Genomic DNA, 12,889 nt, shown 5'->3' with positions numbered 1-12,889 from the left:
GGGCACAGCCAGGACAGCTGATCCCACAGACCAAAGGAATATTCCAGACCATGCTGAACAAACAAAATGGGGAGAGTTAGCCTGGGGGAGGTGAGTGCTGCTTGGGGACTGACTGGACATCTCTCAGTGAGTGATAAGCAATTGCTTTGTGCATCACTTGTTCTGTATATTCTTTTATAATTATTATTTTCCCTTCCTTTTCTGTCCTAGTAAACTGTCTTTGTCTCAACCCACAGGCTTTGCCTTTTTTCCAATCATCTTCCCCATCTCACCATGAGGGATTGAGTGAGGGCTGGGTGGTGTTTCGCTGCCTGCTGGGTTTAAACACAACAATTGGTTTTTCTCCAAGCTGCCCTTGTTTCGTCCCTCTGGAGTCATGGATGCCTGATCTTGGATGACTCACACAGCCCAGACTCTTCTAGTTTGCCTCCTACTGATGGCCCCGTGCCTGGCTTTAGGCCAGGATCCCTCAGCTGCTGTCTGTGGGCTCCAGCTGCTCTGCAGTGACAGTGGATACCTCCTTCAATGACCCGTGCCCTGAACTCCCCAGTCATGCCCATTGCTGGGAGAGGATCAGGATGTGAGTGATGTCAGGATGTGAGTGATGTCAGCGGTGGGCAGAGAGAGCAGAGGTTTATTTTGACCTCACACCTCCTTGCTGCTGTGTGTAGGCTGATCTGGGAGGCTCTGTGCCCTCCAGGGTGTGTGGCCTCATCTCTGTGCTGTGCTGCCCTTGTATCCCTGCTGGGAAAGGTGGTCCAGGGCCTGTTGGCTGTGCTTTTTGGTGGTGGCCACATCTTCCTATGCTTGGAGTACATCCACCATTGACCACAGAGGGCTCAGGCTTCTTGAAACCGTGAGGTGAGTTGCAGGAAAAAAACCAGAGACCTGTGGCTGAATTGTTGCACCCAAGGGAGGGCTGGATCCAGCCTGTTCCAGTTACTCTGACACAGCCACCTCATTTTCTTTGCATGGGAATGTTCACCCTGGCTTCTCTCCACTGTGTCCCTCTTAAAATCCATAGAAGAGGCTGTCAGAATCACTCAGCAGCAGGAAACACTGGGCACAAGGACTGTGGAATCTGGGATCCACCTGAATCTGCTATTCTTGGTGCTTCAGTGTCCCAGCTCACAGCAGTGGCTTTCCCCACCATTGAGAACAAGAGCATGTGAGAGTCCAGGAGCTGTTCCATAGCAGAGGCCAAGGAAAAGGTCCCAGTGCTGCCCTGCCTTCCCTGCAGCAGAGCTGTGGAAGGTGTTGGGCCGGGAGAAGTTAGTGAGACATAATTTGGCTCTGCATGTTTTCTTGAGGTATTCTGTCTAAGTAGGCTCAGCAGCTTTGCCTATCCCCATCTCAGTTTCCTGACCAGAGATGAGGTGCGAGGAACTGAACCACATTCCCTGGGAAGAGCTGATAGAGCCTCCCCCGCTTTTCCCCCTCCTCTGGTGCTTCAAACCAAAACAGCTGGAAACTTCTTGTGGCTGGAGATGTGCTGAGTGGCCTGGCTGGAGTTCAGGGAGAGGTAAAGCAATCCCACCCACCAGTAGCAAGGGCTCTGTGCCACCACCAGCCCATGCGTGCCCTAAATCCTGGCTTCCTGGTAATTGCTATCTCCATAAATACCAGCGGTCCAGCAAGAGAAGGGACTCGCATCACCGGGCTGGGTTTTAGCGTGTGAAATATGAGGTGTGACACAACACACTGGCATGAGGCAAAGCAGTTGTGTGCTGATGTGGTGACACACTTGAGGCAAAACTGGAGAATTTGATCCCTTCCTGCCCGCGGTCTCCCAGGCGCTGTGGTGAGGCCTGATTCGCTTTGCTCGGGATGTCGAGGGAAAATGGGACCCGGGGCCAGCACCAGCTGCAGTTCACGAACTCAGACGTGTCAGGTTGGCAAGTGCCCACCAGGCCGATGGGTCTGCTGGGCTTGGGTCCTGCCACATCTGAGTTATCCAGGCTGAGCACAGCCCAGCCAGGTTTGTCCCTGCTGAAGCTCAGGGGAGGTGAAGAATGCTGAGCTGGTTTTGGCACTGTTCTATCAGAGACCGCTTTGGCCAGTTGTTAGTCTGGCTCCAGATCCAGCTCAAAAGGTCTCCCTGCTGCACCAGTTACCCCATTCTCCTCCCTGTAGGACCAGGATTCATTCCTATTGAATTGAAAACAACAGAGCTGCTGAAGAGCAACAGAGCAACAGTTGTGTTTGGTTCTCCTGAGTGTGCAGTCTGGGTCACAGGGACCTGTGAACACATTTCTGTGCTCCCTGCACTTGCTTCTTCACCTTTCTCTCCCTCATTTCTGTTTCTGGATAACTTTTCTCCCATTTTAAGCATGATGACAGCTGTGTTACAGAGACCAAACCCCTGGGCAAGGAGAATTTTCTCTCTCTTGCAACACAGTTGTTAGTCCCTTCCTGTTTTCATGGCCCAGGAGTAGAATGATGCTATCCATTAATGATCATGAAACTGTATCATTGTGGTCAGTGCAGCTGTAGAGCCAGAATTTCGTATCTAATCTTCATGTGGTCTGACAGCAGAGCAAACACAGGGAGGTGACAGCAGACACAAAATGCTGGGGGGTGAGAGGAGGAATCTCCTCAGTGAGATGCCTCCTGTAGCTCCAAGCAGTCCTGCAGATACCCGCCTATCTCCCTCCAAATGACACTACTGAGAGTGTTCCAGGCAATTATCTTGGGGTTCCCATGTGGATTTTATAAAAGCAGTGTCAAAACCAGCCCAACAAAGCCACACAACAGATGCTAATTTCTGTCAGTTCTAGCACAGCACTTGCCCAGAGAAATGAGGACCAGCAGCGCTCCCTTGGGTGAATGTGCACATACACACTCATCCAGAAGGGTTTCTGGCTTTTTATGTAATACAAGTGTCTTGAAACAGATCTGTTTGCTCAGAAGAGCAAAGGATTAATGAATAATGTGCAATTAAAGCCTGTACAGGAGGTAGCAAGTAAGAACAGCTCCAGCTTTACTCCCTTCCCAGGATTTGTTTCATGTGCACATTGAGGAGGGCTTGTTTAAACTAATACCTCTCTTTCTGTTCTTTGGGACAGATTTCTGGTGTTGACTGCAGAGAGGAGCAAACCCCAGGAAGTTTGAAGCCTGTTTTTCCAGGTCAGGTTGTTGCCCAAATGGTGAGCACATGCACGTGGACTTTGTTTCTGTTTTGCTGTTGGGAAAACCTGGACACAGGGTTTTCCATGCACAGAGCAATGGAGAGGCAAACCTTTTTCACTACACAAATAACACTTGAGTCTGAGCCCTCACCAGCAGATCAAGACCTCCATATCACTAGAAAAATGTGCTGAAGTATTCACTGCACATACTGTTCCCCCTCAAAGGAGCAGAAGTGTGCACATCATTAAAAGGAAATATTTTTTGCTGATCATTCCCACATGCCTGCTCTGTATCTATCTGGGTTCTTAAGCAGCACCCATTCTGCACATAATGTCATTCATTTACATCTCACAAAGAAGATCAGACCTCCTCAGGCTAAGGAATTGTGTTCTGGGTCCTGATAAAACCATTTTATGGAGATGAATAACTTGTGTGGTTTCATGCTTCCTTTCCCTGAAATACCATTAGATGAACATCAAGTGCTTTTGTATTTATTTGAGGGAATTTCCTTTTAGACTCTGCAGGCAGAGAAAAAAAATGGGCATGGGAAGGGAGCTGGGACTGAATGATGCCTCTGAGTGGCAGTGCCTCAGCGAGAGCCCAGGAGCTCGGCTCACTGCCTCATTTATATCCATCAGAGGTGCCATGAGCTGCAGACTGGGATAAGTTACCTCGTCTGAAGGACTGAAATACCACATCAAAGCACCACGTGGATCAAAGGTGAAAGCAACAGGCATTCCCATCTGGTTCATCTTTCAGACCTTTCTCTCTCTTTAGTTTCCACTTTGAATCTGATAATGCGTCCTGAACGCAGCCTTTCATGCGCCTCCATTCCTCGGGGCACAGGTGGGATGGAGTGTGTGTTTCCTTGTCAGCAGGTTCCGTGGGGCTTGGGATTTCTTGGGGTTTGTCTTAGTTCTCAGGCATCACTGATGGAAAAGATCTATCATTTTGAACAAGGCAGAGTAAGACTGATGGAGCTGGAGCAGCAGAGCAGAGCTCTCCTGCCCCAGGTATACAGTGGGGTGCAGATCTACAGAGAGAGCTTGGCAGTGAAACACCAAAATTCATCTGCAGCACGTGCCCTCCCAGGGAACCAACCCCATCATTCAACACTTTATATGAAGAGACACTAAAGCATCCTTGAGCCTTGAAGAGGACACACTCAAACCTACAGGGTAAAACTGAGAAGTCCATGTCCACTGTCATGCATGTCCCAGTGGCACTTGGAAGCACCATGAAGATTTTTATGCTAAATGAAGTAAATGTAGAAGTAAATTGCTTCAGAAGCTCAGAAAGGAGCCTTTCACCCCACTGCTGTATGATTTCTGTCACAGGAGGCAGATGAAGCTGTGTTGCTCAGTCTGTATGAAAACGTGGATGTTAACTCTTCCATACTGTAGGTTTATCCTGCAGTGTTTCTTGTCAGAGGGAATTAGAGTCATCACAGCATGAAGGAAAGGCCTCATGACCTGAAAAAAAATCTTGATTCTGACATTTTCCATCATTCAGACCCTTTCACTCATGTCACCAAACTTTTGTTGAGTCCCTAGTGGCGGTCTCTGGGTGGAAGTCTCTCTTTGATAGATGCTCTCAGCTGTGTATTCCTGCTGCAGCTTGGTTTCAGAATCAATAGATGTGCTTAAGTGGGATTTGTGGAGATGCCTCCTGGATTCAGAGCTTGGTGCTACTGTATAGGCCCTTAGTAAGTAGGTTTTGAATTCTAGACCATCCTATATCTGTGGGTTCATGTAAAATGAAATATCACATTATGTTAAAGCTGAGCTGGATTCCTACATGTCAGGGTTGATCCCCAAGGTTTATAAAGCTGTTCAGACTGGCAGCAAGATGAACAAGGCAATTGTATGGTTCTTTCCCCTGCTCCAATCTGCAAAAGGAAAACATTGTGACTCACCAGCCAGAGAAGTCGTACTTTCTTCAGCAGGAAGCTTTGCAGATTCTCTGCTCCCAGATCTCATTACACTCTTCCATCCCACCACTCTGGAAAAACTCCCACGGAAAGACAGGCAGATATTTTAATCAAGAAATGGCCCTTATTTCCATTAGCAACAGCTGTTTTCCTTTTAATTCAATTCTCCATTCTGCAGTCTGTTTATGAAAGCTGCCATTAATTACGTTTTTCATCAGTCAGTGTTCAGAGATGGCTAATGGCCCAGCACACCTAATTAGTCCTTCATGTATGATAATGTTTCATCAAGTCTATAGTTAGTGTGCAGGGCAGATATCTGCTGTGCAGTGGAGCTGGGAGTTGGGCTGCCCAGACTCTCCCGGGCTGGGACAGATCCAGTTACAGCCGCGTTCCTGCTGCTGCCAGCGTGGGGAGCTGGGGCTGTGATAACAGCGACTGCCAGCAGTGGCTTCCAATGGCACTCCGAGCATGCCAGCATCAGGGTGAAGAATTCAAGTTGCCTTTGGAACCTATTTGAAGACAGGGAGTGCAGAGACTGGAATTACAGATACTTTTGGTTTTTTTTCTAATGATGCACTCGGTAAGTGTTGGTGATGGCTAAATTCCCTCTGTTAGAGTGCCTTCCTTTAGCTTCTTCCGTGCAGAAACCTTCTGGTCATCCTTGCCTAGGTATTCCCAGTTGATCCCTCAAGCCACAAAGCTGGCTGCTTGTGATGCAGAGTGTTTCCTTCTTTGTGGAGACACTGGCATGATTTAAACTTACTTACCCCATGATGCATCTGGGTTTAGCAGATCTTTGGTTAGGTATAGCCAAAGGTTTGACACAACTGTCCAAAAACTATGGGCATGAAAACAACTTATCTTTGTTCAACAAGATGCAGGAGTAAGTTGAATAAATTCTTCACGTATCTTAACGCTGAAGCTGGAATCACACTCATCTGGAATTTTGCCTTTATTTTGAAGGTGTTTGCAGCTGCAAAGAATAACAGTAGTTATTGACAGGTAGCCTCAGGTAAGAAATATTTCAAATCCTCTGGTACAGAGATAGTTTTGAAAAATATCCCCACCTGTCACGATTGTGTATTGCAATCCCATCAGCGTGTGTGCAGAGCTGTCTCTGTTCCCTTGCCCAGGCTGTCACCTGCAGAGTTCAGGGCATTGTGGAAAATTGCACAAACTGAGTAGGGACATGTTTTGTTTATCTTGGTAGGAAAGTGGCAAACGACCAGAGCAGGATTTGCAGTCATGTATTGCATAAAGCAGTCACTCACCTTCAGCCCTTCCTGTATCTGAGGCAGTCTGGACCCATGATTCCTCTTTGCTCTCTTCATTTGCCTTCCCACAGGCAGCTGCAGGAAAGTCAAACTGATGCAGCAGCATTTGCTGTGTGTAATTATAACAATGGTCAGCAGTGAGACCACCTTGCTGTGTCTGAGTAATGAGAGATGCTCTAATATTCTACCTGATGCTGCAGGTACTTCTCTGTCCTGTAGAATCACATCAGGCTTATGCAGAGGTTCTCTGGTGAGTATTCAGTTGGCCAATTTCTGTCTGAGTGACCTCACTAAATTAAAGCCTTTTGACTGTTGGAGGAATGAATCTGCCATGCTGCTGAACAGACAGAAGCTTTTTCACAAGACATCTGCTTCCAAAGCAAATGAAATCTGCTTTGATTTTTATGGCCTGTCGAGAGATGAGAGCAGCACTGCAAGGAATCCTACAGGATTGGCTCAGAAACAGTTTAAAGGAGGATACAAGAGCAGCCAAGGTGCTGGCATTTGAGAGGAGAAAGAGAAAATGCAAGTGACCTGTTAAAGAATATGTCCTGCTCACAAAGCCTCCAGGTCTCATGCTGCAAAGGGGTATAATTGCAGACAAAATAGGTTTAGACACAGAATAACTCTGCATTTAGTATTACTCTGTCCTAACAGGATTTTTTGGCAGGGGAAGGAAGGCAAGTGTCCTACTGCTGTTCATTTTTCGGTCACCTCTTTGCTGGCTATTTGATCACCTCAACTTTGAGCTCTCCTCTGAAATGTCTCAGCTGGAAAGTGCTGGATTTATGGAGCTCTTGCAATGGTGATATAAGAAATGTTCTAGCAGGGTGTTATGGTCCTGCTGTCAAGTCCTTCACTGGAATCCCAGAGCAATTCCAGTGCAGCTGATGGGTTACTGTCGTGTAAGTGAAGGCAGCATTCATCTCTTGGACATCACCTTTTGGCCTCTTCTGTTGGCAAATGAACCTGATGTAATATTGCAAAAACACATCCTTTGAGTGAAAGTGATAAGAAAGACAAATGTTTGACTTTAGCCAGGGAATTTAAAACTCAGAGTCCTTTGAAGATTGCTGAGTTCTGCGCTGTGTTAGTCGTCCATATCTATCTAAGAAAACACTCATTTCATCACAACTGGTGACATAAATTCAGACTTGTGAGCAAATGGCTAGGTTGAGTTAAATCACCTCTCTATCTGCTAATGGCATTTTTGCTTTTGCTTCATGATGAAGGTTATCTCCCTGTTTGGAAATTATAACCTACAACTGTTGGACAGCATTATCTGCAGACTTGGGTGAGATAATTTGTATGAAAAATCCAGGGAATCTGGAGCTTATTGGCTTCCATTCACGTGGAAATGAAACTCTTCAGCTCTCCAGTCTCCCTCACATATTCCTGCTGCTATACAGTGGGGAAGGAATAGCAGCTGGCAGATGATGGATAGCAATGTTGCAGCCCAAACTAAGGTTAGCAGTGACATCACTGATAGAAAGGGAAGCAGCTTGAGCTGTTTATAAAACTCCAGTTGGGAAGTTTGCCCCAGACTGCATTAGCCTCTGTTCGCTGCCTACCCTGCTTTTCCCCACTCAAATTCCAAGCTCCTTCAAGAGAAACAAACATCTGCAGAGACACAATGTTAATTGTTCTACTTAGGGCTGCTGTTTACATTTTTGGTGCAAGCAAGTCAAAGCATGTCAAGGCTATCCTGATGGCTAAAACAAGCCAGAAATCATGTTCCGGCTGAAATAACACGGGGCTGGATTCTGATCTCGCCTACTAAACCTTTTGGGATTGGCCAACGCAGGGTGGAAATCAGAACCTGTACAAATCAGAGGGAGCAAAAAAAAGTAGCAGAGAGTCTGGTAAGAGGGGGGAATGTGCTGGAGCCACCAGGGAAATATCACAAGGTTAATGCAGTTTTCCATTATCTGAAAACAAGGGGATTACTCTGCATTTGTAAGCTTAAAATTGCCAGCTTCCCCGGGTTCTGCTCCCATCACAGTCCAGCCTAATGGCTCCTTATCAGGAATGATGAATCGCTCTTGAGCCTACACTTTGGTCCCTAATTTCCACTTTCCTTGCATCTGCTTAAAGTCCTTTTTAATTTTAACACATACAGCAGCCTCTGAGCCAAGCGTGGCCCTGGTGCTCACAGTCATCCTGGTAATTACTGCGCTCACCAGGTCCCTTTAGGATGCAATTTCAATGGGGTGTGACTTTCACAATATTTTTTTTCTTGTTGTTGCTCGAGCCACTCCAGGAAGGAACTGTTAAACACGAGTCTCAGCAGGATCCATCATGACTGAGGACAGCACAGAATGTAATGAAACAGGGTGAATACGTGTCTCACTGAGAAGGATATGTTCTCTTATTTATATGGTTGATAAAGCTTTGGCTGAGGTTCAAAAAGGTGTTCAGCTTTCATCTCTCTGTCTTCCTTCCTCCACTGCCCTAAGTATTAATTCTGCACTCATACCTCCCATATTCGTGGCTACTTTAATTGTTTACAGGTTTTTTTAATAAAGGCTTTGACCTTTTGCCTGTGCAGTTGCACAAACCCTTCTCTGTCCTCATGCCTGTGCTCCCTCCATCGCAGTTTGTCCTTGGCTTCCCTGTGTCCCGGCTGGCTCTGTCTGAGGCAGTGCAAGGGAACAGACTCTAAATCATTGCTGTTGGGAGTTCTGGGGAGCAATTTCCCTTCTGAGAACAAGGAGGGACCACAGTGTCTCTGCCTGGGCTGTGACCCCGCTTGCATGGGGCTGTGTGTGGGCAGTGGTGTGTTGGTGTGTCCTGTGCCAGGGCATCTGGTACCCTGGGCTTGTTTGAAATCACGCTTGTTGCTCTGATCTTCTCCTTTGGGCTTGGGAGGATGTGACAAGGCTGTGTGGGAAGCTGAGGTTGTGCAGGAAGTGTGTGGCAGCGCTGGGAACTGAAGTCACATCTCCTGAGTCCCACCTGGTCCATTAACCATAAACCCATTTCCCTCAGTAACTGAGAACAACGAGAAAGTCTCTTTTACATTATTGACATGCTGGGAGAGCAGGGGCAGCTCTGTGAGAATGTAATGTGACAAAGAAAGGGCAACAGGATTGTGAAGTGCCAGGTGACAGTGGGAGGAAGGTTTTTTGGGGTTGGGGTGTTCCTGTTGAACCCCGAGCCTCTCAGTAAGCACCATTCAACAGCTGGGCTCCCAGGTCAGGAGGAGATGACAGGGCATCCAGTGACTGTCTATCCACATGGATATCTATGCCAGGAGCAGTGGAAAGATGTGGAGCTCCTGCAGTGCTGACTGTTTCTTCCTGGCACCAATTGCTCCCTTCGTGGGATCCCATGTCTCAAGACACATTTCACAAAAATTGCAGCAGCTGGGAGTAAATCAATCACATTGCTCTGCTTTGATCATGTGCTGTGCTGTTTCTGTATCAGCCAACATACAGATCATGAAATTCTCCTTTATCACCTTTTTGGCTGTGTTTGCAGTGCAAAATTATGGTACTTGAATTAGGGCCTGTGTTTATGAAAAGAGACAAGAATGATTGATATTTATGTGAGCATGAATTAAACCAGTATTTTTAATTCTATGGCAATTAGTTAAATCAGGGCAGTGACAAGTAAAAGCAGAGACATCCAATTAGGTGCTGTTGCACAGGCATATGGAGAAAATGAAGACATTTTTCTGATGAAATGTGATTTGGATCAGGCACTTAAGAAGAAAAAGACTTTTTACTCCAAATAATTATTCATTTGATTGCTATCAGAACTGGAATTTACTACAGTGTCTCTGGCCAGCCTGTCCTCTCCATCTGAAGATGCTTGGGTTCCCATCCTCCCAGAAAAGACTGGTGTATATACAACGCACTAGCAAAAGGCTGTGAATGAAAAACTTACAACATCATTAATAGCTGGGAGCTGGGAAGGAGTTTGTAAGTGATACAATATAATGTTTATTTTCCCTCAGAGTTAAGGACTTTTAGGGACATCCTCAATGTGCAGGGAGATGAGCAGCCTGGCGATCTGACCCTGCTTCTGCAAGGGACGAGGCAGCACCGAGAGTTTGCCAGCAGCCTCTGCTTCTGGTCGCACAGCTCAGCCCAGAAGGAACTCGGATTATTTTGCTGTCCCTTATCTCACACCAGCCGGGGGCTGATGCGCTCCAGAGGCCGCTGCAGGGGCAGGGGGCAGCGATGCTGTGGGGCTGGGGCAGATGCGGTGAGCAGGACTGGAGCTGGAGGCACCGGGCTGGGCTGGAGCGCGTCGGGAAGCGGCAGCGCAGGGGCCCCGCGGGGGGACGGAGCGGAGGCTGCCAGGGACCGCTGGCACAGCCCCGGCACCGGGCAGAGCTCCGCGCTCCGCATCCCTGCCTGCCCCGAGCAGCCCACGAGCACTGACTGTACCCACAAAGTATTCAGGAAAATAAAAGGAAACCGTGCTTACGTTTGGGTTTTCATGGCTGGCTTTTTATGGCTGGCTTTTTACATCTCTCGTTCTTTTTCTTGGTCATGAAAGCAGTCGGGCTGCCCAGCAATCCAGATCTGAATTCCTTAACCTGGGAGGCATTTTGTGCAGTCTAACGTCTACCAGCCCAAGATCAAGTCAAGCATCATGCACCAGTGATCTTCACTTTCCAGGCTGGTAATTCTGGCTTTACTGGAATGAAGGACAAAGGCACTGAATAAGTAAAAGAAATAGGGGGGAGAAAAATCCATATGGAACTGACACATTGGTTGAAACATCCCATTTCCTGAAAAACTGATTTTGAGGTATCTGTCAAAGCAATCCCTGTATTTCTTATGATTATTATATCACATGGCCTTGGCGTGGATTTGGGGTATTTTGGGAGGACCACCCAGAAGTGGGCCAGGTTTGGTTATTGGATTTACTAAACAGAACAAGAAGCACAGAGCTCCTGCCTGCTGTTCAAAAATAATATCGCAAGGGAAGCAAACCACAGGGAGACCACAGGGAGGTGAAGCCCATTTTCCACTTGCTGAGGGAACTGCCCTTGCTTGCTGCAGAATGCAGTCTCCATATGCTGGGAATGATTCCCAAAAGTACTCCATCCTTGCCGACTCTGCTTCCTTTCAGAAGCTGCATCCACTGGGATGTAGGGCAAGGAAGTGGCTCTGAACAGGATACTCTGGGGTGTTTTCTCTGTGCAGTGAGGTGGAGAGAACAGCCTGTAAGAGAAAACACCAAATGGTGTTAGAGTGGAACAGAGAAAGCCTGTTTCTCCCTGTCAGTGTTTCTCAAGTTATGGCTCCTGGACCTCCTGATGGCCAAAGAGAGCTTTCTGGGCACAGCATGCAGCAGAAAGGGCTGCTCCTGTGCCAGACATGCCTCAGGGCTGACCCTTGGTGCCCTGCTCCCTTCCTGACTCAGCCAGTGGGATGGGAAAGAAGAGGAAGATGATGTGCTGATGGAGAGAAGGGAGACAATTTGCGCCTCCTCAAGAAGCCATTGAAATGGAGCACAGAAAATAGCGGAGGGAAAGGATAGGTGACCTGCAGGGACTGGGAATTTAGGATAGCTGTGGAAGCCAGGCTTCTTGTAATCTGCAGGAAGAAACATTGTCAGAAGTATAAGTAGTGGTGAAATAAATGTTTCAGAAAGAGGTAACTCACCGTTCTGAGGCATTTGGATCTGAAAAGAGAGGCATTGGCCGTACAGGGAGCTGTGCAAGTACTGTTACAAGCTGTACTTGTAACCCAAGCACAAAGTACACCAGGATTTCCAAGCAGTAGTGGCTAAGCTGTGGTATGCAGGTGGAACATATCCCAAAGGAACTGGAGGATCTGCTGACCATATCATGTGTGGGCAAGGTTTCACCACCCGCTCATCTGTGTGGGTCATTACTTAAGGCATCAGCTGAATTAAATCATGCATGGACTGATAGAGGTGCAATGCTACCACAGATCTGCTGCACAGTATGGCTCAGGGCAGGAGCCAAAACTGTGACCAGCAAGACAGAACATGCCAGAATCTGTGGGCATTGACGACAATGATTCTTGCCTACACAAAGTCACAACATGTTTTGCAATATCAACATTGTTAAGTGCTGGTATGGATGGGAAGGAAAGAGGCAATGAAGATCTTTAGTTCTCTGTGCATTGTCTAAGTGACTATACTATTTTCAGCTTCTCAGAAGTTAAAGGGTTAATGAGAAAAGCTTCGTCCACTGACCTCTCTCCCCCAATGTTCTTGTTGATTTCTCCTCCTCCTAGGCATGATTTTTGTTTGGGAATTAAATGTGCTTACTCATTCATATTCATTTATTACATGGACACGGTGTTTGGGTACATCATCCATCAGTGCAAATGTCACACTTTGCAAAATCCCTGTGTCCAGAGTGACAGCTGAATTAGTGCCTGTGCTCTAGAGCAGCCCTCTTGCCAAGATTCTGCAGCTGGACGGTTTTAAACAGAACTCAGTTATGAACAGATCCACCAGAAAAAGAATCTGTGCTCACGTGTTGCTCTTGGGGAAGCTGCCGGCTCCCGTGGGCCGCTGGCCTCCTCAAGGGGACACTGAGGTGGCCATGGAAGGGCCACAGGAGGGG

At 47.3% G+C, this 12,889-nt stretch overlaps 2 long non-coding RNA genes across 2 annotated transcripts in view; one reads left to right on the top strand and one right to left on the bottom strand.

Moving 5' to 3' along the window:
• LOC147650131 (uncharacterized) lies at positions 1 to 3,553 on the top strand. Its single transcript, XR_015277043.1, has 2 exons — positions 1 to 90; positions 3,066 to 3,553. It is a non-coding gene; the product is annotated as an uncharacterized LOC147650131 (long non-coding RNA).
• A 51-nt stretch (positions 3,554 to 3,604) lies between these two features.
• LOC147650129 (uncharacterized) overlaps positions 3,605 to 12,889 on the bottom strand; it is a 65,490-nt gene continuing 56,205 nt past the window's right edge. Inside the window, exons 3-5 of the long non-coding RNA XR_015277042.1 lie at positions 10,768 to 10,980; positions 6,127 to 9,841; positions 3,605 to 6,032 (exon numbers count right to left, since the gene is read on the bottom strand). This is a non-coding gene — a long non-coding RNA (uncharacterized LOC147650129). The remainder of the gene's footprint in view (positions 6,033 to 6,126; positions 9,842 to 10,767; positions 10,981 to 12,889) is intronic.

This window comes from Cyanistes caeruleus, chromosome 16, assembly GCF_971803275.1.
Source record: "Cyanistes caeruleus chromosome 16, bCyaCae1.hap1.1, whole genome shotgun sequence".
Lineage (NCBI taxonomy): Eukaryota > Metazoa > Chordata > Aves > Passeriformes > Paridae > Cyanistes > Cyanistes caeruleus.
This window is presented reverse-complemented; position numbering and strand designations above follow the sequence as displayed.